This window comes from Scyliorhinus torazame, chromosome 2 (genome assembly GCF_047496885.1).
Source record: "Scyliorhinus torazame isolate Kashiwa2021f chromosome 2, sScyTor2.1, whole genome shotgun sequence".
NCBI classification, from domain to species: Eukaryota; Metazoa; Chordata; class Chondrichthyes; order Carcharhiniformes; family Scyliorhinidae; genus Scyliorhinus; species Scyliorhinus torazame.
In genome coordinates, this window is record NC_092708.1 from 238,753,574 (window position 1) to 238,779,928 (window position 26,355).

Below are 26,355 nucleotides of genomic sequence, written 5' to 3' on the forward strand. Positions count from 1 at the left end.
CCTGTTGTGAATCACCCACAGATTCTCCGTTGGCGTTGGCACTTAGCCTCAGAAATGGAGAATTCCGCCCATGTGTGTTATATGCAGGAAGTACTGGCAAATGGGAGAAGTTTCAGATTTTGAAAGAGAACTACTGGCAAATGGGAGAAGTTTCAGATTTTGAAAGAGAAGTTGTGGGTGAACAATTTTTAAGTTGAGCCCCGAGGGTCAGTTATTAACAACTTACAGTTGTCTCCAAATGAAAAGACTAAGCTGTTGTACCTGACCTGTGACAGCACATTAAAAACACGCCAAACACCCATGAGGCCGTCAGCATTCTGGAGTAGCATCTTTCAGGAGTATCCAGTGCTGAGTAAAACAAGCATTTTGTTGCTATTAACCTTCACAGTGACCTACATATTCAAGGTTGGGTTTTCTGTTTTCACAAAGATGAAGATGGCACAAAAGAACTGGCTGAAGACTGCACCTGATGTGCGCATTGCCTCCTCCTCCTGTGAACCTGATTGGACTGAGATGGTGAGGACAAAAACAGGTTCCTCTTTCGCATTAATGGTAAGCAAGCAAACATGCACGTGTTGCAAAGGCCGGCCAGCTGGGAAAAGTGAGTCCCGGGAAAAAAACACTGCGCTACACGTATGGCCCAGAATGCATTTGATCGGAGAGCACCAATATTTCTTATCCTGATCCAAGCCCAACAATTGACACAGTAGGGGGTGGCACAATTAGGGTGGCACGGTGGTTAGCACTGCTGCCTCACAGCGCCGGGAACCCGGCTTTGATTCTAGCTTTGGGTGACTGTGTGTGGAGTTTGCATGTTCCCCTTGTGTCTGCATTGGTTTCCTCTCACAGTTCAAAGATGTGCATGTTTGGTGGATTGGCCATGATTAATGTATGGAGTTACGGGGATAGGGCGGGGGAGTGGGCCTCGGTAGAATGCTCCTTTGGCGGTGGGAGGGAGGTGGTCGATGCAGATTCTATGGACTGAATGGCCTCCTTTTGCATTGTAGGTATTCGATGGAATTATTCCAAACCTGTAAAATGCTTTGCAAATGAATTAGCAAGTCACTTCCAGATTTTAAAAGTGCACAACATTTTATTAAGCTTTTACACTAAAAAGCATTGACAGTAACCAACAGAGTTGTGGTAACATAGCCAAATCATTAATAAAATAGCACAAGTTATTTTGAGGTGTCTGATTTCCAATAAACCCTCCTCTAAGCTGATGATGATCTAACGTGTATGAAATGGAGCGCAATCCTTATTCTACAGAGAATAAAACAAGAAAATACAAATGGATGCAAACATATCAAAGTGGGTTTTGGTATCTAATCCTCAGAATGTTCTTCAATTTCAATGTTTAATAAAATATTAACAGAAAGCTCCCGTTTCATGCTGAAGTTTCATAGAATCATACAGTGCAGGAGGAGGCCATTCGACTCATCGAGACTGGACCAACCCTCTGAAAGAGCACCCTCCCTAGGCCCACTCCCCTATCTCTATAGCCCCACCTAACCTGCACATCTTTGTGACTGTGGGAGGAAACTGGAGTACCTGGGAAACCCATTCGGACACAGGGAGAACATGCAAACTTCACACGGACAGTCACCCAAGGCCGGAATTGAATCCGGGTCCCTGGTGCTGTGAGGCAGCAGTGCTAGCCACTGTGCCACCTCTGGGACACAAATGATGACCTTTCCCCGTGCACCATCTAACCCCAATGCACAAACTCCGAGTTAAGGCTCATTTTAAATAGTGAAAAAAAATTGATTCATTCAGTAAGTGATACGAAAGTCTCTTTGCAGTGTCAACCATTGGTCAGCTTGTAGCACTCTCAGCTCTGGAGTCTGAAAGCTACGGGTTCAAGTGCCATGAACAGGAACTTGAACACAAAAGTCAAGGCTGACATGGTGCTGCACTGCTGGAGCTGCCATTAAACCGAGGTCCCACCTGCCCACTCAAATAGGCATGGAAGATCCCAAGACATGTAAGATCCCATGACATTATTTCAAAGAGCAAGGGGAACTCTCCAGCTCAATATTTATCAACTGATCAACATGACAAAAAAAGATAACCCAATAATGATCACATTGCTGTTTCTGAGAGGTTGCTGTGTGCAAATTGGCTGTTGTGTTTCCTATACAATAGAGATCATACTTCAAAAGTACTTCATTGACTGTAGTCCTGTGGTCATGAAAGATGCTATAGAAATGCATTTGTTTTACTTGCAACTCCCTATGTCATAATAACTAATCCAAGATCTCAACTGTTGGTGGCAAACATTAACTGACTGCAGCTCGAAAGCTATGGGGTCTTGTGGCACAGTGGGTAGCAACCCTACCTCTGATGCCAGAAACTCCAGGTCCAAATCCAACTACAGGATTTACTGTTCAAGGAAGGACCGTTCACAATGTTGAGTATTGACTTCTATATCCTTCCAATGGCAATTAAGAGCAGGAGAGATCCCTATTCAGCCACATGATGGGAAAAAATTGGAGCCTTTACCATCCCTGTTGAAAGCTGCAGACGAGAACACGTGTGTAAAAGTGCACATTGCCACTGTAACTCAGGTTCCTTGTGGGCTGTTTGACTCCATTGGTTGGAGAGCTGGTGTGGAATCAGATTTTGGAAGTGTGGCCTGCCTCCATGTCCTGCCCGTGTGGAGATTGTGGTGCTGCTGGTTGACCAGCTTTCACACTGAATGCTATGAATAAAGAAAATGATGACTTCAGGGAAAATGCTGTTCTCCTATTTGTTCTCATTTTGAGTCAAGAGAACATCAAAAAGCAAGGGATCAATGCCCAATATTCAGGTTCAGATTATCATTTTTAAACCTCTCAGAAACTGTTTTAAGAATGTGAGAAAGTATATAAGTTGAAAATAGCTATCCAGCTCATACCTATTCCTTCCACAGACTTTGAATAACCCAGTCCATATCTTCAAAGATGAACCAGAGAAACTCTTGACTACCTATAACACCTTGGATCTTGAACTCAGAACTTGCCATGCATATTTCCATAATTCTGGCAATTCATGGACGATCACACTCCATACAATATTGAAGTATGCATCCATCTAACATTCAGTTTGCTCAGCATTTCTTGTTAAATCGGTAAAAAAAATAACAAATTGGCTGAGAGCTTATTCCACATATCCGTTACTTAGTGCCGGGAAAAGTTCTAATCCCGAGTCAGACTTGCTAACAGACTTATGTCCTCCAATTCCGCGCTCAACACAAATTAAGTAACCCGCTTATATCAGATTTATCTATTCCTCTTACTGCACAGGATTACAGCCATTATACTTCACAAGATGCACGGCAGCAACTCACCAAGTTTCCATCAACAGCCCCGACTATACCATTGACTTCTACGCAGAAGTACAAGGGCAGCAGATGCATGGGAGCACCACCACTTGTAAGTTCCCCATCAAAGTCACACACCATCCTGACTTGGGACATTGCTTCACTGTCAAAGTCCTTGACCTCCCTCTCTGACAGCACTGTGGATGTAACTCCACCTGACAAGATGGCAGTGATTCAAGGCAGCGGCTCGCCAGAAATTGCTCAAGAGCCATTAGGGATGGGAAATGCTGGCAACTATATTCCATAAACAAATAATTAAAAAATTACAAGGATAACATTAACATAGTTGATGCTGTGAAAGGTGCGATGGTGCACTCACATGGCAAAGTTTTAATTCTTTCCTGGGATGTTACTAGCAAGGTCATCCCCAACTGTCCTTTAAATGAGTGGCTTGCTAGGCTATTTCAGAGGGCAGTTAAGAACATAAGAACATAAGAACTAGGAACAGGAATAGGCCATCTGGCCCCTCGAGCCTGCTCCGCCATTTAATGAGATCATGGCTGATCTTTGTGGACTCAGCTCCACTCTCCGGCCCATACACCATATCCCCGAATCCCTTTATTCTTTAGAAAGGCATCTCTCTTTTTCTTAAAAGCGTTTAAAGAAGGAGCCTCAACTGCTTCACTGGGCAAGGAATTCCAGAGATTCACAACCCTTTGGGTGAAGAAGTTCCTCCTACACTCTGTCCTAAATCTACCTCCCCTTATTTTGAGGCTATGCCCCCTAGTTCTGCTTTCCCCGACCAGTGGAAACAACTTGCCCGCATCTATCCTATCTATTCCCTTCATAATTTTATATGTCTCAAGATCCCCCCGCATCCTTCTAAACTCCAATGAGTACAGTCCCAGTCTACTCAACCTCTCGTCATAATCTAATCCCCTCAACTCCGGGATCAACCTAGTGAATCTCCTCTGCACTCCCTCCAGTGCCAATATGTCCTTTCTCAGGTAAGGAGACCAAAACTGAACACAATACTCCAGATGCGGCCTCACCAACACCCTATACAATTGCAGCATAACCTCACTAGTCTTGAACTCCATCCCTCTAGCAATGAAAGACAAAACTCGATTAGCCTTCTTAATCACCTGTTGCACCTGCACACCATCTTTTTGCGACTCGTGCACCAGCACACCCAGGTCCCTCTGCACAGCAGCATGTTTTAACATCTTACCGTTTAAATAATAATCCATTCTGCTGTTATTCCTCCCAAAATGGATAGCCTCACACTTGGCAACATTGAATTCCATCTGCCAGACCCTAGCCCATTCACCTAACCTATCCAAATCCTTCTGCAGACTTCCGGTATCCTCTGCCCTTTTTGCTTTACCACTCATCTTAGTGTCGTCTGCAAACTTTGACACATTGCACTTGGTCCCCAACACAAATCGTCTAAGTAAATTGTGAACAACTGATCCTTGAGGGACCCCACTAGTTACAGGTTGCCAACCAGAGAAACACCCATTTATCCCCACTCTCTGCTTTCTGTTAGTTAACCAATCCTCTACCCATGCTACCACTTTACCCTCAATGCCATGCATCTTTAGTTTATGCAGCAACCTTTTGTGTGGCACCTTGTCAAAAGCTTTCTGGAAATCCAGATATACCACATTCATTGGCTCCCTGTTATCTACTCCACTGGTAACGTCCTCAAAACATTCTACCAAATTAGTCAGACACGACCTACCCTTTGTGAACCCATGCTGCGTCTGCCCAATGGGACAATTTCCCTCCAGGTGCCCCGCTATTTCCTCCTTAATGATAGGTTCCAGCATTTTCCCTACAACCGAAGTTAAGCTTACCGGCCTATAATTACCCGCTTTCTGCCGAACTCCTTTTTTAAACAGTGGTGTCACGTTTGCTACTTTCCAATCCTCTGGGACCACCCCAGAGTCTAGTGAATTTCGATAAATTATCACTAGTGCGTTTACAATTTCCCTAGCCATCTCTTTTAACACTCTGGGATGCATCCCACCAGGGCCAGGAGACTTGTCTACCTTTAGCCCCATTAGCTTGCCCAATACTGCCTCCTTAGTGATTACAATCATCTCAAGGTCCTCACCTATCATATCCTTATTTCCATCAGTCACTGGCATGTTATTTGTGTCCTCCACTGTGAAGACTGACCCAAAAAACCTGTTCAGCTCCTCAGCCATTTCCCCGTCTCCTATTATTAAATCTCCCTTCTCATCTTCCAAAGGACCAATATTTACCTTAGCCACTCTTTTTTGTCTTATATATTTGTAGAAGCTTTTACTATCTGCTTTTATGTTCTGAGCCAGTTTACTTTCATAGTCTACCTTACTCTTCTTTATGGCTTTTTAGTAGCTTTCTGTTGTCCCCTAAAGACTTCCCAGTCCTCTAGTCTCCCACTAATTTTTGCCACTTTGTATGTTTTTTCCTTCAATTTGATACTCTCCCTCACCTCCTTAGATATCCACGGTCGATTTTTCTCCTTTCTACCGTCTTTCTTTTTTGTCAGTATGAACCTTTTCTGAACACTGTGAAAGATCGCTCAGAAGGTTCTCCACTGTTCCTCAACTGCTTCACCATGAAGTCTTTGCTCCCAGTCTACCTTAGCTAGTTCTTCTCTCATCCCATTGTAATCGCCTTTGTTTAAACACAAAACACTAGTGTTTGATTTTACCTTGTCATCCTCCAACTGTATTTTAAATTCCACCATATTGTGGTCGCTCCTTCCAAGAGGATCCCGACGATGAGATCATTAATCAATCCTGCCTCATTACACAGGACCAGATCTAGGACCGCTTGTTCCCTTGTAGGTTCCATTACATACTGTTCCAGGAAATTATCCCGGGCACATTCTATAAACTCCTCCTCAAGGCTGCCTTTACCAACCTGGTTAAACCAATCGATATGCAGATTAAAATCTCCCATGATAACTGCTGTACCATTTCTACATGCATCCGTTATTTCTTTGCTTATTGCCTGCCCTACCATCCTGTTACTATTTGGTGGCCTATAGACTACTCCTATCAGTGACCTTTTCACCTTACTATTCCTGATTTACACCCAAATTGATTCAACCTTGTCCTCCATAGCACCAATATCATCCCTTACTATTGCCCGGATGCCATCCTTAAACAACAAAGCTACTTACCGTCCATTCTATCCTTTCGTATAGTCTGATATCCTTGAATATTTAACTCCCAGTCGTGACCATCTTTTAACCATGTTTCAGTAATGGCCACTAAATCATAGTCATTCACGATGATTTGCGCCATCAACTCATTTACCTTATTTTGTATACTACGAGCATTCAGGTAAAGTACACTTATGCTGTTTTTTATGTCTTTGTTATGAATCCTAACACATTGATCAGTAACTTTTCGCAATTTATTTTTCCTCTTACCCCTTCTCCTAATTTTCCTTGTCTTTGAACCCATATCTCTACATAATAACCTGTCACGTAACCTGCTGCCTTGATCTCCATTAACCATTATACTGTCCATAGCTTTACACTTCCCTTCCCCCCACTTGCTAGTTTAAAGTCCTTGTGACCAACCTATTTATCCTATTCACTAGAACACTGGTCCCAGAATGGTTCAGGTGAAGACCGTCCCACCGGTACAGGTCCCTCCTGCCCCAGTACTGATGCCAATGCCCCATGAAATGGAATCCCTCTTTCCCGCACCACTCCTTTAGCCACGTGTTAACTTCTCTAATTTTCTCAACCCTATGCCAATTGGCACGTGGCTCGGGTACTAATCCAGAGATTATAACCCTGGAGGACCTGCTCTTTAATTTAGTCCCTAGTGTTTGATAATCCCCAAACAGGCCCTCTTTCCTAGTCTTACCTATGTTGTTAGTCCCAACGTGGACCACAACAACTGGATCCTCCCCCTCCCTCTCCAAAACCCTTTCAAGCCGATCAGAGATGTCCCTCACCCTGACACCAGGCAGGCAACATACCATGCGGGACTCTCGATCTGGCTTACAAAGGATGCCATCAATCCCCCTAATTATAGAATCCCCTACAACTACCACTTGTCTTTTTGCTCCCCCCTCTTGAATGGCTTCCTGTACCACGGTGCAGTGGTCAGTCAATGCATCCTCCCTACAGCCCTCTTCCTCATCCACACAGGGAGCAAGTACCTCATACCTGTTGGACAAGGTCAAGGGCTGAGACTCCTCAACTCCTAAACTCAGGATCCCCCTACCTGCCTCCCTTGCAGTCACACCACTCTGTCCCTGACCACTGTCCGAATTAACAGTACTTATTCTACCTGGTGTGACTGCCTCCTGAAACAAAGCGTCCAGGTAATGTTCCCCCTCCCTGATGTGCCGCAGTGTGTGCAGCTCGGTCTCCAGCTCATCAATTCTGAGCCGAAGTTCCTCGAGCAGCCAACACTTGCTGCAGATGTGGTCACTGACGGTCTCAATGGGATCCACCAGTTCCATCATCATACAGCAACAGCACATCACCTGTCCAGCCATATTCAACTAGTTAATTAATTTAAATTTTTCATAAAACATTTTCTTTATAGAACCTCAAGGATAACCCGAACACCAACAAAAACACAGCCCTCTCTCGCCTCTCACCCGAACTCAGTCACTCACCTAAACTCAGTTGCACTCTGTTCCAATCAGCACTCTGTGTCTAAAGGCACTCCTGCCACACCTTTTGTGCACTCACCTCTCCCAGCACTCCCGGCTCTCTCCTCCGGCGCTTTTTAAATCTCCCGGCTCTCTCCTCCGGCGCTGTTTACGCTGTCCCGGCTCTCTCTGCTCCCGCGCTGTTTTCGCTGTCACATGTAAGAGTCACATTCGCTGTCACATTTAAGAGTCACATGTAGCCCAGACAAGAAGGATAGCAGATTTCCCTCCCTATCAGGTGATAAGTTTCATAGTCACCATTACTGAGACTAGCTTTATATTCCACATTTATTAGCAGAATTTACATTCCACCAGCTGCCATGGTGGGATTTGAACCTTTGTTGCCAGGATCATTAGCATGGGCCTCTGGATTACTAGTCAAATGACATTACCACTACACTACCATCTCCCCAGGCAATGACCTCAAGTTAAGCGCTACCTTTGTGCTGAATATCACGTTTGTCGCAGAATTCGGGTTGAAATAAGGCAACAGAAATTAATACAACCAGTATTTTAGTTCAATGTGGAATTAAACCACTTCAGCTAAAGGTCGTCCAGAAATCACCATTTGCTGGGAGAAACTCCTAGCTGACTTCAAGGATCATTAATACATTCCAAACAAATAGAGGATAAGGAAAACCTTGTTTTGACACACCGTAAATTCTTTAGATCACTCCCCTGCACCTATAATTATTCAGGCCATGAGGATAGGAAATTCTTCAGATAAATAATACATAAATCCTTCCTCAACTATATAGCTCTTGACATTTAGAATAACACCCTCAAAGAAGTGTCTGTTTGACAATCTATATATCTAAGAAACATGGTAACACTGAAAAGATACAGATCTCTATACGGGTTCCTCTTTGCCAATATATCTTAAGACACCTGACAGTCACACAGACATGAACATCATTATAACATATATTGATGATAATACATCAAATTAGCCATTTGGCTATAGGAAATTAACCAACAATAAGTTATAAGATAACAGAAGCAGTCCTTGACCGATTAGAAGAATTAATGTATAAAAAGAGGGGCATTTTGGCAGAGAGGTACCGTCTCACTCCCCTGCGGGAGTGTGGGTCAAAGCTCTGTTCTTCAAGCCTGCCTCGTCAAACAAAGACCATCATGATTTTGTAAGTATGTTTCTGTTAAACTTCTTAGAAATGTATTATAAATTGCTAGGAGATACTTTAGGATTTTCCATGTTTTAGATATCACATTCTCTTAAGAGAAGTTAATGTATTAGTAGATAACAAAGGACTGTTAACAGGTTTTATATTATTAACAGATAACAAAGGACTGTTAACAGGTTTTTATATTATTAACAGATAACCAAAGACTGTTAATCAATTTATATTTTGAACTCTGCAATTCTGTATGTATCTATTGGGAGTATTTTACAATAAAAATACTTGAATTAAAATTATACTGTGTAGACTAACTCTCAAAGTTTAAAATCCTAGACACTCATTTTGGAAGTCTTAAATAACTAGGACCCACGAAGACAGAGGTAACGATTTAGTTATGAGTGACGCGTCTGAACTTTTCCCATAAAAAGTAACTGAGATCCTGTTTAATTGTCTGAGACCCGGAAAAGCATTCTCCCTTTGTGAGATCTATTCTGAGTCTCAGCAGAGAAACGGATTTCCCTCTTTTGGTGGTTAACCTAGCGCATAGGTTATTGTCAGGTCCGGAATAACCTAAATCCATCACACCCTACAGGATGAAAATTTAGCTTCTAGAACATGCTACATAGAACATGGTGTCTGCTGATCTTTTTTCCCGTCACACACTGTTTACCATGCAGGGAAAAGTGAGGGGAGATAGTTTAAATGAAGAGGAAAAGCACAAAAACAGCACTTATGAATGGTTCCAGACAATCTATTCAAAGTATGTTCTACATTGTTACTTCAGTTAATGCCGGGAAATAATTTTATTCCATATATTGTACAAGTGCACAACGGGTTTGCCCAGATACCAAAAAGCATTGAAGCAATCACCGAAACACAATAACCTTTCCTCTTTAAAATATTGGTGGCTCCTCGGGGATTAGTTTTGTTATGCCTGGCCCTTTCGCACTTATTGATCCAAATATCGGAGGATAGTCCAGGACTCTTCGAGAAATTAAAGATTAATTTCCCTGACATTGCTGCAAGCAGGACCAGAAGAAAATTCAGACTGCATTGAAAAATCGTGATTTGTAAAAAAAGAAGTAAATTATTTTGAGAGAAGACACACAGAGTGCATCGTAAGCAGAGTAGCGAGCTGAGAATTTGGTAAGAGTGAGAATTTGGTGCAGAAGAGGAGGAAGGTTTTCCTTTTACCTTGGATAGTTGTTGTCATTTGTATAAGCTTGAGGCAGCAAATATTTACAACAATGAAACTATAACTAGTACTTTCTATGTTAAGAAATTAAATATGTTTAAATAGTTCAAAAACAAAGCCAAGGGAATGAATCACATTAAGCTTTAAATAATTAAACACATAGAATAAGGCTCGATAAAGATGGCAAGCAAGAAAGAATCCCAGGTCCGTGAAGAGGCAGCTACATCAATATTAACTGTGTCCAACTTGAGGAACTTTGGCGCAGACTTGTTGAGCTGGTGCCCGAGTGTCTTGTCCATAAGACATGAAAGAGATCTTAAGCTGTTTAAATCAAACCTTACTTTCTGCTTATTTACAAATGGACTTTGTTGGAGCATAAGAATGGTTGCTACAGGTCATGCAATTTTCAATTGGCTGCAGTCCTGGAAAGTTCCAATAATAATTACAGAACGAAGCTCAAATCCCATCGTTGTGGTATCGTATAATTCTGGGGACCCATTACAATCAATGAAACAAGGGAGCAGCAGATGGTCAGCTCACCAGCCTCAACTTATAACCAAGAGAGAGGCATTGAAACTTATTATGCCTGTGGAGGTGTGAATCGCCACCATCTATTTTCTAAGGTGTGTAATTGGTTTTGGCCAGAGACATAGAAACAGATTTTTAACGTGAAACTGATTCATCAATGGTCAACATCACATGAGCTAGGTTCATCTGGCCTTTGGAAAGTTTCAATGTTACATTTCTGGACTCCAGGCTGACAACAAAGCCTGCCTCAAATCTAAACCTCGTTAAAGTCTGGTTCCCTGGAAGATTCCTGCCATCGCTTGTACAGCGGACCAAGTCTCTGTATACCAACCTCATCTTGCTGCGTCAACACCAACCTTGAAGGGATTCAGAAACTCCTGCCTTCAGCTAGCTGAACTCATCTGAACGTTAACTCCTATGTGAAGGATCCCTCCCAGGTCTGACATTTTGGTCTCCAACATTCACACAAATTAATATTCCTATTTAATTTGTTCAAAGTAATTTTTTTCTTTCCTATCCCTTTTTGTGTGATCGTGTATGTGTATGTAGTGTGATGACCATTCCCTGGGTTTAAACACATGAATAAACAATACTTCTGATTTAACTTTGAAGAGAGTTGGCTGCGAGTCACTTTAAAATTGACTTCACAGGGCGGCACAAAGCTAGTATCAGTGGTTGGCACTGCTGCCGACGGTGCTGAGGACCTGGGTGTGGTATTATCAGGTATTGCTGTACCTCAGAGGCTGATGACCATTGGTTAAACCTAGGAGTTTACCATTGGCTGTTGATACATAGCTCCACCCTGACAGGCGGAGTATAAGAACTGGTGCCGTCCCAGCAGCCTTCACTTTCTGTACCGAAGCTGCTGGGGAACAAGTTCTATTCGATTAAAGCCTTCAGTTATGAAATCACTTCGTCTTGAGTGTAATTGTTCGTGCATCAATTTAATCGACTAGACTTAAGCTGGAAAGATGGATCTCCGAATCAAACCGGAGTGCCTACAACTCAGCCCCCACGCGGAGAACTCGGCTGCAATATTTAAACACTGGCTGGCGTGCTTTAAAGGCTACCTCGAGACGGCCGGAGGCACCCCCTCAGAAGGACAGAAAATGCATCTCCTGCGCTCAAGGGTCAGCCCTGGGATCTACACCCTTATCAAGGAGGCGGAGGATTACGATGCCACGATCGAACTGTTAAAAATACATTATATCCGCCCTGTAAGCACGTCACCTGCTTGCAACTAGACAGCAAAGCCCCGGGGAATCGTTGGAGGATTTCTACCGGGTGCTACTGGTGCTGGGCCGAAACTGTGGCTGCCCGCAAGTTTCGGGGAGCGAGCACACGGAACTTTTAATCAGGGATGCCTTCGTAGCAGTTATGAGCTCCTCAGAGATCCGCCAAAGACTCCTAGAAAAGGACACCCTGGGACTTAGAGAGACACGGGCCCTGGCAGGGTCCATGGACGTAGCATCCCAAAACGCGCAGTCCTATGCGCCCGACCGCACGGTGGCCCCCTGGGCTGCATGGTACTCCGCAGTGGCAGCCCCACAGACCTTCCCCCTGACCCCACAGGCCTGCGCTGCGAGTCGGCACGCTAACGCCGCCGGGCCCCGCGGTTTCTTCTGCGGGCAGGCGAATCATCCCCGCCCGCGCTGCCCGGCCTGCACCGCCACCTGCAAAGGGTGCGGCAAGAAGGGCCACTTTGTGGGGGTCTGCCAGGCCCGCACCACATCAGAACTCGCATCTGCTTCATCTGACCTCAGTGACACTGGACCAAAGTCGACCTCGGACACTCGCAACAGCAACAACGACGGTCTTCATCGACGGCCACGAGACGTCTTGCCTGATTGACTCTGGGAGCACGGAAAGCTTTGTTCACCCCGACACGGTAAGGCGCAGTTCACTTGTGACCCACCCTGTAAACCAAAGGATCTCCCTGGCCTCCGGGTCACACTCGGTGGAGATAAAGGGGTTCTGCCTAACGAACCTCACTGTCCAAGGCAGGAGATTCAACAATTTCCGCCTTTATGTCCTGCCGCACCTCTTCGTGGCTACACTCCTGGGGTTGGACTTCCAATGTAACTTGCAAAGACTGACCTTTAAATTCGGCGGCCCTATACCCCCCCTTTACTGTCTGCAGCCTCGCGACCCTTAAAGTCGACCCGCCTCCCCTGTTTGCGAACCTCACCCCAGATTGCAAACCTGTCGCCACCAGGAGCAGACGGTACAGTGCCCAGGACCGGACCTTCATCAGGTCAGAGGTCCAAAGGCTGCTGAGGGAATGGGTCATCGAAGCGAGCAACAGTCCCTGGAGAGCTCAAGTAGTGGTGGTAAAGACCGGGGAGAAACATAGGATGGTCATTGACTACAGTCACACCATCAACAGGTTTATGCAGCTGGACGCGTACCCTCTTCCCTGTATAGCCGACCTGGTAAACAGGATCGCGCAATACAAGGTCTTCTCCACGGTGGATCTCAGGTCCGCCTACCACAAGCTACCCCTCCGTAATAGTGACCGCAAGTACACTGCCTTCAAAGCAGATGGGCGGCTCTATCAATTTTTAAGAGTTCCCTTTGGTGTCACTAATGGGATCTCGGTCTTCCAGTGAGAGATGGACCGAATGGTTGACCGGTACGGCTTACGCGCAACGTTCCCGTATCTGGATAATGTCAACATCTGCGGCCATGACCAGCAGGACCACGACACCAACCTCCACAAATTTCTCCAGACCGTGAAAATCCTTAACTTAACGTACAATAAGGATAAATGCGTATTTAGCACCAACCTTCTAGCCATTCTAGTGCTAAATGGAGTTATAGGCCCCGACCCTGAGCGCATGCGCCCCCTTTTGGAGTTCCCCCTCCCTCACTGCCCCAAGGCCCTGAAGCGCTGCCTAGGGTTTTTCAGTTACTACGCCCAGTGGGTCCCTAACTACGCAGACAAAGCCCGACCCCTAATCCAGTCCACAACCTTCCCCCTTCCAGGTCGAGAGCGATGCGTCCGACGTAGCTCTGGCGGCCACCCTCAACCCTCACCCTCAACCAAACGGGCAGGCCCGTGGCCTTCTTCTCCCGTACCCTCCATGCTTCCAAAATTCGCCATTCCTCGGTCGAAAAAAAAGCACAAGCCATAGTTGAAGCTGTGACTCATTGGATGCATTACCTGGCCGGCAGGAGATTCACTCTCCTCACGGACCAACGGTCGGTTGCTTTCATGTTCGATAATGCACAGCGGGGCAAGATTAAAAACGACAAGATCTTGCGGTGGAGGATAGAACTCTCCACCTACAATTACGAGATCTTGTACTGTCCGGGGAAGCTAAACGAGCCTCCTGATGCCCTGTCCCGCGGCACATGTGCCACTGCACGAGGCCCTCTACCACCCGGGGGTCACTCGTTTCTTCCACTTCAACAAGACCCGCAACCTGCCCTACTCCATCGAGGAGGTCAGGACAGTCATCAGGGACTGCCAAAACTGCGCGGAGTGCAAACTGCACTTTTACCGGCCAGAGAGGGCGCACCTGATAAAGGCTTCCCGTCCCTTTGATCTCCTCAGCATGGATTTCAAAGGCCCCCTCCCCTCCACCGACCACAACATGTATTTCCTGAACGTGATTGACGAGTACTCCCGGTTCCCATTCACCATCCCCTGCCCCGACATGACCACAACCACCATCATCAAGGCCCTCCAGGGTATCTTTGCACTGTTCGGTTTCCCCGTGTACATACACAGTGATAGGGGGTCCTCTTTTATGAGTGATGAACTGCGTCAATTCCTGCTCAGCAGGGGCATTGCCTCAAGCAGGACGACCATTTCCAACCCCCGGGGAAACGGACAGGTGGAGAGGGAGAACGGAACGGTCTGGAAGACTGTTCTACTGGCCCTACGGTCCAGGAATCTCCCAGTCTCCCGCTGGCAAGAAGTCCTCCCGGTGGCCCTCCACACCATCCGGTCGCTGCTCTGTACAACTACCAATCAGACACCTCATGAACGTCTCCTTGTTTTCCCCAGGACGTCCTCCTCCGGGACCTCGCTCCCAATCTGGCTAGCGACACCCGGACCCATCCTGCTTCGGAAGCACGTGCGGGCGCACAAGTAGGACCCGTTGGTCGAGAGGGTCCACCTGCTGCACGCTAATCCCCAGTGCGCCTACATGGCGTTCCCTGACGGCCGGCAAGATACAGTCTCCCTTCGGGACCTGGCACCCGCCGGAACCCCATGCGCACCCGAACCATTACCCCCCCCCCCCCACAGCACCTCACTGGAGGGTCAGTACTCCCGCCGCTCCTGCCTAGGCCTGCCCACCCACCGACGCCCCCTACAGGCGCCCCCCCGTGTCAACCGTTTGCCCCAACAGCGCCGCCTAGGGGTGACGAAGCTGCCAGGGAGGCCGAAACCACGCTCCCGAAGTCGCAACCACCTGGACCACCACGAGAATCACCACCGAGGCCCAGATGATCTAGAAGGACAACCAGGCCACCCGATCGACTGATTGCTTCGCTGTGACTTTAACCGTGGTATTATCAGGTATTGCTGTACCTAAGAGGCTGATGACCATTGGTTAAACCTAGGAGTTTACCATTGGCTGTTGATATGTAGCTCCGCCTGTCACCGGTGCCATCCCAGCAGCCTTCACTTTCTGTACCGAAGCTGCTGGGGAACAAGTTCTAATCGATTAAAGCCTTCAGTTATGAAATCACTTCGTCTTGAGTGTAATTGATCGTGCATCACTGGGTTCGATCTCGGCCCAAGGTCACTGTCTGTGTGGAGTTTGCACATTATCCCCGTGTCTTCGTGGATTTCGCCCCCACACCCCAAAGATGTGCAGGTTAGGTGGAGGCCATGCTAATTTGCCCTTAATTGTAAAAAAAAAATTGGGTACTCTAAATTATTTTTTTAAAAATGACTTCACAAGAGACTTTTGGGAAACACAACTCGGCCTAGTTAATTAATTAAAACACCTCGACCTATTGGCAGACAGCAAGAAAAAGAAAGGAGTTCAGTTCGCCTCTCTCTCCTGTCTGCAACACCAAGTTTCAGCTACTGTGATCGGTCAGGATTTAGATTTTCAGACGACATTCAATAAAATTCCAAATCCGAGTTTATCAGACAATATTAAGGCTCAGAGGATAGAAGGGAGTTGAGTAAAATAGATTGAAGATTTCAAAGCAGAATACAAATAAATAAGTCACTTTTGGGACGGTGTACTTAGAGTACCATCATAGGGATCTATGCTTGGACCACAGCTATTTATAATCTACAGCAATGCTGTAGATGAAGAGGTGGAGAACAACATACCCAAGGTTGCTGATGAATCTTGGCGGGAAAGTTAAGTTGTGAGGAAGATTAAAAAGAGGCTGTAAAGGGTTATGGGCAAGTTAAGTGAGAGGCTAAGAAGGTGGAAGATGGAGCATGATGGGAGGAAGTGTGAAACGATTCACTTCAGTCTGAAGAATGGAAATGCAGAGGTTTCTTTTTTAGATAGGTGAGAAACCGAGATGTGGGCTGCCTTGAAAGAAATCACAACATTTCCAAGCATATTCAGGAAGCATTTAGGAGTCAAATGGGATGTTAGTCTTTATTGCAAGGCAATTAGAGCAGAACTGTAAGAAAGTCTTGCTGCAATTATATAGGGCTCTGATAGGACCACACCTAGAGTATTGTCTAAATGTTGATCTCCTTACATAAGGAAGAATATACTTGCCTTAAATAAGATGCAAGGAAGATTCACTGGGTTGATTCCCTGGGATGAAAGGGCTGTCCTATGTTGCACAGTTGAGTACAATGGACTCCTATTCTTTGTAGTTTAGAATAATGAGGACGGATTCCATTGAGACGTAGAAAACGCCCAGAAGGCTGAATCAGGCAGATGCTGAGAGGCAGTTTTCCTGGTTGGAGAGTCTAGAAGTAGGTATTCAACGTTGCGGGATTGGGAGGAGGATGACTAAGACGAAGATGAGAAGAGATTCCTTCACAAAAGGGTTGAGAATCATTAGTATTCTCTCACCCGGAGTGCTGAGCACTTTTAACAGTGAGATTGATAGATTTTTAGGCACCAAGGTTATCAGGGGATATGGATTAGGGTGTGAAAGTAAAGTTGATGGAGAGGTTTAGCCATAATCTTATAGAATGGTGGAACAGGTGGGCTCCTTGGACTCCCAGCATCTTATTGTTGCATGTGAATTATCGATTTAAACAATTGAAGATGGCAAAAATGATAGTTCGACTGGGCAGGTTGTTGGAGGTGTATGGTCATGAGATAAAACCTCCAGGAATAGCTTCAACCAGAGGTGGCAACCAGGAGAATTCCTGGAAACTACAAGCAGTATCTGAGCCAATGTAGGACATTTACATGTAGGACACTTGAAACTACAAACACATTTGAAACTACCTGCAGTCCCTGCACTAATGCTGCAACAGAGGAGTACAGGTTATTAATTTGCTCATGGGACACTAATGCCAGCTCTGAATTCTGCTCACATGAGAGAAATACATGATAAAAACTGATCTAAAGTAAGTGAAAAATCAGCCGCTTGTTGGCACAAGGCACAAGACATTGACCTGCAATCTGACAACCAGTACACTGGTATGCATTTTCCTGTGACTCATTCACTTACTGTCGCAGCCTTTAATACAAGCCTTGTATCCATCCAGCCTCAGCAGCAGTATTTAATGTACCACTGATTGGTCTCTCTCCACTCTACCTTCCCCCAGCGCCACAAGCATGTCAGCTGTACACATTCTGTAATGACCATTTCTGACAGAGTGCTCTTACTGACCAACGGAAAATGCTTTCAGGATCCTCAGATCAGCATCCTGTTGTGAAACCCAATTGGCCTTAGATTTCTGCTGGCAATATGGAGTTAGGTGAGATATGTAAACAGATCTGGGTGCATCATACAGAGACTAATTGCTGCAATACAACTTTGGCCACGCTATCCCGTTTCCATTGCTGCATCAACCCAACTCAACACCAGACAAGAGGACAAAAAGCCCTTTCAGCTTTCCATTAAAGCGAGTCACGTAACCTGATCTCACATTACATCTTTTTAATATGCCATGATTTGATAAGTCTATTGTAGAAACAAAAGTAGCTCACAGCTAGAGTTGCCTCTTAATCTTGGAAAAAAACATTTCACTGGATTCTGCGGCCGCACCTGCAGCAAGATCACCACAGACGGGACGGGGACCATGTAAAGGTCCGTTGACCTCGGGCGGGAATTTCCATTCACTGGGCGAGCACTGCCAAAGAATCTCGCCCATGCAGTGTGAAGTTAATAGCAACCTTCGCACAATTCATTACTTCAATGTCAAACATCTGGACCTCAGAAAACATTTGTCCATTTTTTGCCACATAGTCATTACAATATCTGGTGAGGTGCTTACTGGATTTGTGGTGGCAAACCAGGAGACTGGAAGATAGCAGTGGCGTTACACAATAGATCAGCGATGAGAGAACCTGCTAATTTAAGAGAATACAACAATACAAGTGTATTTACATTGCAGCATCAGTCCAATGCTGATAACATAGCTATGTGCAAACTCAGTCTGACTCTGAAATCAAGGCCTAAGCGAACACAATCCACAACCTTGTTAAACCTGAAGTGTGTGTAAGTGCTTTCAGTCCAAAGGCAGCAGCACAGCATGATAGCATCATAAAATAAATCAAAATGTTGTGTTTAAATTAAAAAGCAAGGGCAAATACACCATTCAAAAATAGTTAACATCCCTTAACAGCATCAAGAGCAGTTTCCCAAACTGAGAGACTGGACAGATCCAACCGATTCTCACTGCACTCTTGAGTTGGCCACCAGGAGGCGCAAGAAAACAACCGAGGAAGGTGAATATGGCCACTGCGCTCTACACATTCAACCAATTACAGTTGAGAGGTGGGGGCGCTGGGGGAAATGGGATACACCTCTGCAAATTTGCATTCTCCCTTGCAACATGTCAAAAGCGTTGTGTTCAGCTCATTAACGCATGTAAAACAAAACATGTATTTTGTACACTGAAGCCAAAATATTTTTGACCATTTTATTGATATCATGGTTCAGTTTTCCTCTTTAAAATGAGCCACTTCAAATCGTTTTGATTTAGGAAACTGTGGCACAGTAATTCCAGCGATGCTGCAATGGTTTAAAATCAGCAGAAAGTGTTTTACTCTTCACCCCCTCCAAAGGACAAAGAAGAACAAAGAACATTACAGCACAGGAACAGGCCCATCGGCCCACTAAGTCTGCGCTGATCCAGAATCCTTACTTAAACCTACTTATTACCTACAAACGATCTGTATCCCTTAATTTCCCATCCGTTCATGTGTCTGTCAGAATACATCATAAACGTTGCTATCATGCTTGCCTCCACTGTCAACGCGTTACAGGCATCCACCACCTTCTGCGTGAAAAACTTTACCTGCATATCTCCCCTAAACATTTCCCCTCTCACCTTGAACCTGTGCCTTCTTGTAATTGTAGACAGAGACATAGAATTTACAGTGTAGAAGGAGGCCATTCAGCCCATCGAGCTTGCCGGCCATTGGCAGGAGCACCCCACTTATGCCCACAACCCCGCCCCATAGCAGTAACCCAGCAACCCCACCCAACCCCTTTGGACACTAAGGGCACTTTAGCATGGCCAAATCACCTAACATGCACATCTTTGGACTGTGGGAGGAAACCGGAGCTCCTGGAGGAAACCCACACACACACGAGGAGAATGTGCAGACTCCGCACAGACAGTGACCCAAGCCGGGAATCGAACCTGGGACCTTGGAGCTGTGAAGCGACAATGCTAACCATTGTGCTACCATGCTGCCCACAAGTCTTCCACCATGGGAAAAAACTTCTAACTATTAACCTTGTCTATTCCTCTTGTAATTTCCTAGACCTCAATCAGGTCTCCCCTCAGCCTCCGTCTCTCCAACAAAAACAATCTGAGTTATTCAACCTCTCCTCATAGTTAACACCCTCCAGACCAGGCAACATCCTGATAAACCTTCTTTGCACTCTCTCCAAAGCATCCACGTCCTTCTGGTAGTGTGGCAACCAGAACGGCACGCAATATTTCAAATGTGGCCTAACTAAAGTTTTATACAACTGTAACATGGCCTGCCAATTCTTGTACTCAGTGCCCTGGCCGATGAAGGCAAGCATGCCATATGCATTCTTGACCACCTTATCCACCTGCATTGCCACTTTCATGGAACTCCCTTGGAAAAAAACGTGTTACCTTTTCGTCTTGGGGTATTTTCTTATCTTCAGATACCAAAAGCACAAGGTTGTTCTTTGACTGTAAGAAAAAAGATGACTGCATTACATATTGATACTGACGGAAAGAGATCCAACTGTGTTCAGCAAGAATGACAACTCCAGATAAGAGAGAGAAAAATAATTTCAACGCACTCGCATTCTTAGTTTGAGGAGAGAGAAGACAAATAAAATTTTGCAAAATATTTTGTTTAAGATGTTCAAAAGAAACGTTTGGGTTCCCTTCTGCTGAAGATCCTTCAACCTCAATCCTTATCTTTCGATCATATATAATGCGATCTCCCATCAATTGTGCAAGGATGTGGGTAGAATTGAGGAGCCAACTTTCGGGACTTGTAGGAGGAAACCAGAGCACCTGGAGCAAACCCACATAGACACGGGGAGGACGTTCAGACTCCGCACAGTGATCCAGACCGGGAATCGAATCTGAGACCCTGGCCTATGAAGCAACAGTGCTAACCACTGTGCTACCGTGCCACCCATATGAAGGAAGGGAAAAAAATAACCCGCCAAAAATGAACCAGGAAAACTCCACATCTGGCTCTCCTGGGCCTGGACTGAGGCTTTGTTCAGCTAGTATTCTGGTTTCCAATGAAAATCACTGGAATGAGAAGCAGAATGAAGAGCAATAACAGAGCCCAAACATATCATCGCTGAGGAGGCTGGAGCTTCCCATGGGCCGTAGCTTTGTGCTGCACAATTAATCTGCAAAACAACATCCCTAACAGTATGATGGATTTCCCTGACCTCTATCCTGATGGAGAATGGACAAACAAGGTATTCCCACCATGTCTGTCATTGTTAATCCCATCCCCATTATCAGTCAGGAAGAAAGAAGGTGTGCTCTTCCTAATGTAGTGCATCTGGGATGCCCACTGGCTGCAGAAAACAGACAGATTTCATCAAATGCCTGAGGGGGTTTAAACCAGATGTGAGTCCTGGAGTTTAGAACCATCTGATGCAAATGGACAGGATAAAAATGAATAACTCCCTAAGAGTAGGCTCGAATTCTGAGAATTATAACTTCAATTCAATAATTAGAGCTTTCAGTTTGCCTTGTTTCTTTGTTAACTCAGTCATAGTTAATGCAGAGAAGATATTCTCTTCATTGTGTTAACACAATGACAGGCTGCATACAATGAGCTTTTAATAAACTAACTCTGAATCAGTTGGTTTCAATTCCTGATGGTGCTTTTTACTGTATCTTGGCAAAAATGGCCATTAGATCTTTTGTGTTTTCAGTTGCTGCCTGAACAGTGGGTTTCTGGTCCCTCAAAGCACTAGAGCACAATGTACATGTGACTTTTCCAACCTTTTTTTTTAAATTAGAAAAAAAAGCAGGCAACATGCCAAAGTATTGGACAGACAATCCGCTTTCGAAAATCACTTAAAAGAAAAACTTATTTGCGCCTCACAGCAAAATGATGCATGCCTTCACGTGCCCTTTCCCCTTCGCTATCATAAGCATGGCTTGACAAATGAATGATTTCTTCATAAAGAGATGCATCCAGAAGCCACCTTAAAACAAAATTGTGTAATCACTCTCAGTACCCCGATGGCAGTAGCGGAGTTCCATTGCAAACCTCACATAAGAATAAAGCTTTTACATGAACCTATTGAGAGAGGAAAGAAAACGTACACACTGGAACATACCAATCACCACCAGTTCCTGGGCATTTTCAATAATCATACCTGGTTTAAATATATATATATTAAATGATTGTGTTTCCTATCTCGGCTGCATCTGTGTCACTTTGAAAGCTGTCTACAGAATAGTCCAGTCAAGTGTGTTCAAATAATGAAAATCTCGATTAACGTCAGCCAGGGGTAATTAATAGAGCAGGATTAGTGCCATTTCATTGGGCAATAGGGGGCAGGTGGGGAACTTGCCACCTTCCTGTCCATCCCATTTAAGTATGGGGGTGGGAACGTGTTTTAGATATATTAGGCGTGATTTTCCCAAAATCGAACAAAGTCCCTTAGTGAGAACATTTAGCTGTGTGTTGCCCGGCACTCAAGTTGAATAAGGGGCCTCAACGGGAAATGTGCAGCTAAGGCCACACATAGACCCGTTTCTACAGTGCAATCAAATGGCGCCCCGATCTCTCGCTGCAATTGGGAGATCCGGCGAGCAGAGCACCCCATTGTAGCGAGAGATCGGGACGCGATTTAAAATTAGTGTCCTGGGGCGAAATTCTCCGGAAACGGCGCGATGTCCGCCGGCGCCCAAAACGGCGCAAATCAAACGGGCATCGCGCCGCCCCAAAGGTGCGGAATGCTCCGCATCTTTGGGGGCCGAGCCCCAACATTGAGGGGCTAGGACGGCGCCGGACGAATTTCCGCCCCGCCAGCTGGCGGAAAAGGCCTTTGGTGCCCCGCCAGCTGGCACGGAAATGAATGACATCTCCGGGCGGCGCGTGCACGGGAGCGTCAGCGACCGCTGACGGCATTCCCGCGCATGCGCAGTGGAGGGAGTCTCTTCTGCCTCCGCCATGGTGGAGACCGTGGCGGAGGCGGAAGGGAAAGAGTGCCCCCACGGCACAGGCCCGCCCGCTGATCAGTGTACCCCGATCGCGGGCCAGGCCACCGTGGGGGCACCGCCCGGGGCCAGATCGCCCCGCGACCCCCCCAAGGACCCCGGAGCCCGCCCGCGCCGCCTTGTCCCGCCGGTAAGGTAGGTGGCTTAATTTACGCCGGTGGGACAGGCATTTTAGCGGCGGGACTTCGGCCCATCCGGGCCGGAGAATCGAGCGGGGGGGGGGGCCTGCCCATCAGCACGGCGCGATTCCCGCCCCCGCCGAATATCTGGTGCCGGAGACTTCGGCAACCGGCGGGGGCAGGATTCACGCCAGCCCCCGGCGATTCTCCGACCCGGCGGGGGGTCGGAGAATCTCGCCCCTGATCTCCACGGCCTGATTTCCCGACCTCCACCGCCCCACAGCCCAAAATCAATGGGAGGCCTCCTGAGCCCCCTCCCACTAGCCCCCCCCCCCCCCCTATACCCACGTCAGTTGCTGCGTAATGCACCAGTCATGAGGGTGCGTATGAACCGAGTGAGCTCGGGTATTTTGGGCTGCATTGGGGGACGAGGCAGGGGTGCCCGCTCTCCCTGTTGCTTTTCGCCGCTGGCAATGGCGCTTTGGTCGTCGAGCATCTGGAGAGGGATTGAGCGGAGGAGGGGGGAGAGAGAGTCGGGCACAGGGTCTCATTGTTTGCGGACGACCTGTTGGTGTATATTGCAGACCCGTTGGGTAGTATCAGGAACATTATTGGGTATTTCAGAGGAATATGGACAGTTTTCGGGGTACACGTTGTATATGGAAAAGAGCGAGGTGTTCCTGATTGAGACTAGAGTGCAGGAGGGGAGGTTAGGGGAGCTGCCATTTAGGGTGGTGGGGGCGAACTTTAGATATTTGGGTATCCAGGTGACTCGGGGTTGGACGCAGCTGCACAAATTGAACCTGGCTTGGCTGGTGGAGCAGATGAAAGCGGATTTCAAGAGGTGGGATGTGCTGCCACTGTCGCTGGCAGGGCGAGTGCAGCCAGTAAAAATGATGGAGCTGCCAAGGTTTCTGTTTGTGTTTCAGAACCTCTCAATTTTCGTCCCTCAGTCGTTTTTGAAGAAAGTTAATGCTCTGATCTCTGGGTTTGTGCGGGTGGGGAAGACCCGGCAGGTTAAGAGGAAGAGGGTTTTCTTGGAGTGGTGAGGGGGGGGGGGGGGGGATTAGTGCTACCAAATATGATGATCTACGACTGGGCATCGAATACCGCTATGGTTAGAAAATGGGGAAATGGGTAGCGGGGGAGGGGTTGGCATGGGGTCAGATAGAGGCAGCATTGTGTCGAGGAACAAGTTTCAGGGCTTTGTTGTCAGTGTCTCTGCCATTCTAGGGTGGTGTCAGCCCTCAGGGTGCGGGGCAGCATTTGGGACTGGAGGGTGCCTCGGTGTGGGCACTGGTCAGCGACAACCATAGGTTGGTGCTGGAGGGTGTTGGATGCAAGGTTTTGGAAATGGCGACAAGCAGGGATCAGATGATTTGGTGAACTGTTCATAGGGGGAAAATTTGAGTGGTTGGAGGACCTGGAGGAAGAGTACAAATTGTCCCGGCTCTGGGTCGTTGTGGTGTTTGCACATTCTCCCAGTGTCTGCGTGGGTCTCACTCCCACAACCCAAAGATGTGCAGGATAGGTGGATTGGCCGCGCTAAATTTCCCCTTAATTGGTAAAAAGAATTGGGTACTCTAAATTTATTTTTTTCAAAGTTCGTCGAGGTGGATGGGTTCACTCAGAGGTGGAAGCCGTTTATTGATTTGCTTAAGGAGGTTTGAGGGGTCAGTGGAAGGGAGATGGGGGTTAAAATGGGGAAGGCGGGATGCGAGAAGAGGGTGGTATTAGAGAAGCAAAGGGGGGAGAGTGGGGAGGGTTGTTTATAATGTCGTTTGGTAGTTCTCCTGCTTTTGTTTGTTCATATGAAAATGCCTTGAATAAAAAATTTTTTTTTTCAGGAAAATTTTCATTTGACAACGTGGAGAAGAAATTCTGCTTTTTGACTGTTAACTTCTACCTATAAAGGTAGACGTTTTAGCTTCTGACTGTATATTATCTCAGGTATGAATGATGCTGCAGCACCCAGCTGTGACAAGGTGCCACACAAAAGGGTGCTGCATAAGATAAAGATGCATGGCATTAAGGGGAAAGCAGTAGCATGGATAGAGGATTGGTTAATTAATAGAAAGCAAAGAGTGGGGATTAATGGGTGTTTCTCTGGTTGGCAATCAGTAGCTAGTGGTGTCCCTCAGGGGTCAGTGTTGGGCCCACAATTGTTCACAATTTACATGGATGATTTGGAGTTGGCTTCATTTCTGAGACCACACATCTGTCTGTCTCAAAGTGTATTGTCAAGTGTTTGTCCAAATTTACAGTTGGATAATTTACATGGCTTGGCTACAAATTGCAAAATCCATTCTCCTTCTTCTTGTGCACGACAATTGAAGTGGAATCCTTTAGCTATCAGCAGCAGACAGGGGAAGAAATTTCCTTCCAAGATTATCATGATTGCTTTTTGGGTATTTTTTCCTGGTTTAGCTGGGTGGACTAGGTCTTGTAAGAACATGAAAGTTTTTCAACTAACTGAGCTGAGGAAAATGGCAGTGTGCACGTTTTCCCGTGTCTGATTTGCTACAGGATACAATTAGAACCTTTCCTCATAAGAATTCCATGTCTCATAATCCTCATCAAGCACATTCATGGTGCCACCTTTTCCTGCCATTTTTCAGATCCAGTTCCCTGATCTGGACTTCTTCAACCTTTTTCCCTTCCATTTATTTCCAAAAGCAAGTAATCTCCAAGTCCACAAGCAAATTAGTTCTTCCCTTGCCTGGACTATCGTGACCCTCTTCCTTCTGTCAGCCAGCATTGGTTGAAGCCCTCCTCAATCCAAGGCCTTTTTTTTGGGGGGGGGGGGGGTGGTCACAGTGTTCAAGAGAACTTCTGGCCTCTGATTGGCTGGGAGCTCTCAGCAGGAAGGGCATCTGCCCCCAGGGTCTTTGATCCCAGGTAAAGGCCCACTGTTGCCCTGTCAAGTGAATGATGCAAGATGTTGCTGGTCTTCCCGAATAAAGGCGACACAGGGGTCTTGTCAGCTCACTAGCTGGTGTCTAAGGTTTGCATCACCTCCACAAGATTCCCCTGGGAGACTCGCCCAGAGTATTGTGTCAAAGCTAGTGACTTATGAGAACAGGCTCGATGCTAATTCAAAATCCTATGTTTAAATCTCAAATAAATTATAATTTTTCTGAAAAAAGAACAAAAATAACACTTCAAACCAAGCGCATAACAAGTCCAGTTCCTTGTTTTAAAAGTCAAGCAGTAGTTCACAGTCATGAAATCCATCATCTAGATCAGGCTTTGTTTTGAATAATAAGATAATTTCTTGCTTCTAAGACCACAGTCTGACTAGCTAGGGTTGACAATATGATTTATGAACTTAAATGTAGATTCATAATAAAATGATGCATCCAGAATTCCATTTACTTAATTTGAGGTTTGGCGACATACTGAATGTTTTCACATAACCTGTGCATCTAGATGGCGTTTGAACATATCCACCATCATCAATCACCATCATCGGTGAAGGGAATCATAGAATTTGAAACAGTACAAGTTTTAAAAACTTTTACTGCATTAAATGATGGAAAAACATTGCGGACTGAACACAGTTTTCTTGTGTATGAAAATTATACTTTTAGACG

At 46.0% G+C, this 26,355-nt stretch overlaps 1 protein-coding gene across 5 annotated transcripts in view; it reads right to left on the reverse strand.

Moving 5' to 3' along the window:
* Positions 1 to 26,355, reverse strand: part of LOC140396632 (alpha-(1,6)-fucosyltransferase) — a 1,055,147-nt gene that overhangs the window by 552,841 nt on the left and 475,951 nt on the right. For all 5 annotated transcript variants that reach the window (XM_072485445.1, XM_072485437.1, XM_072485429.1 and 2 more), the window contains one exon: positions 20,067 to 20,126. The gene's annotated coding sequence lies outside the window, so the exon portion shown is untranslated. The remainder of the gene's footprint in view (positions 1 to 20,066; positions 20,127 to 26,355) is intronic.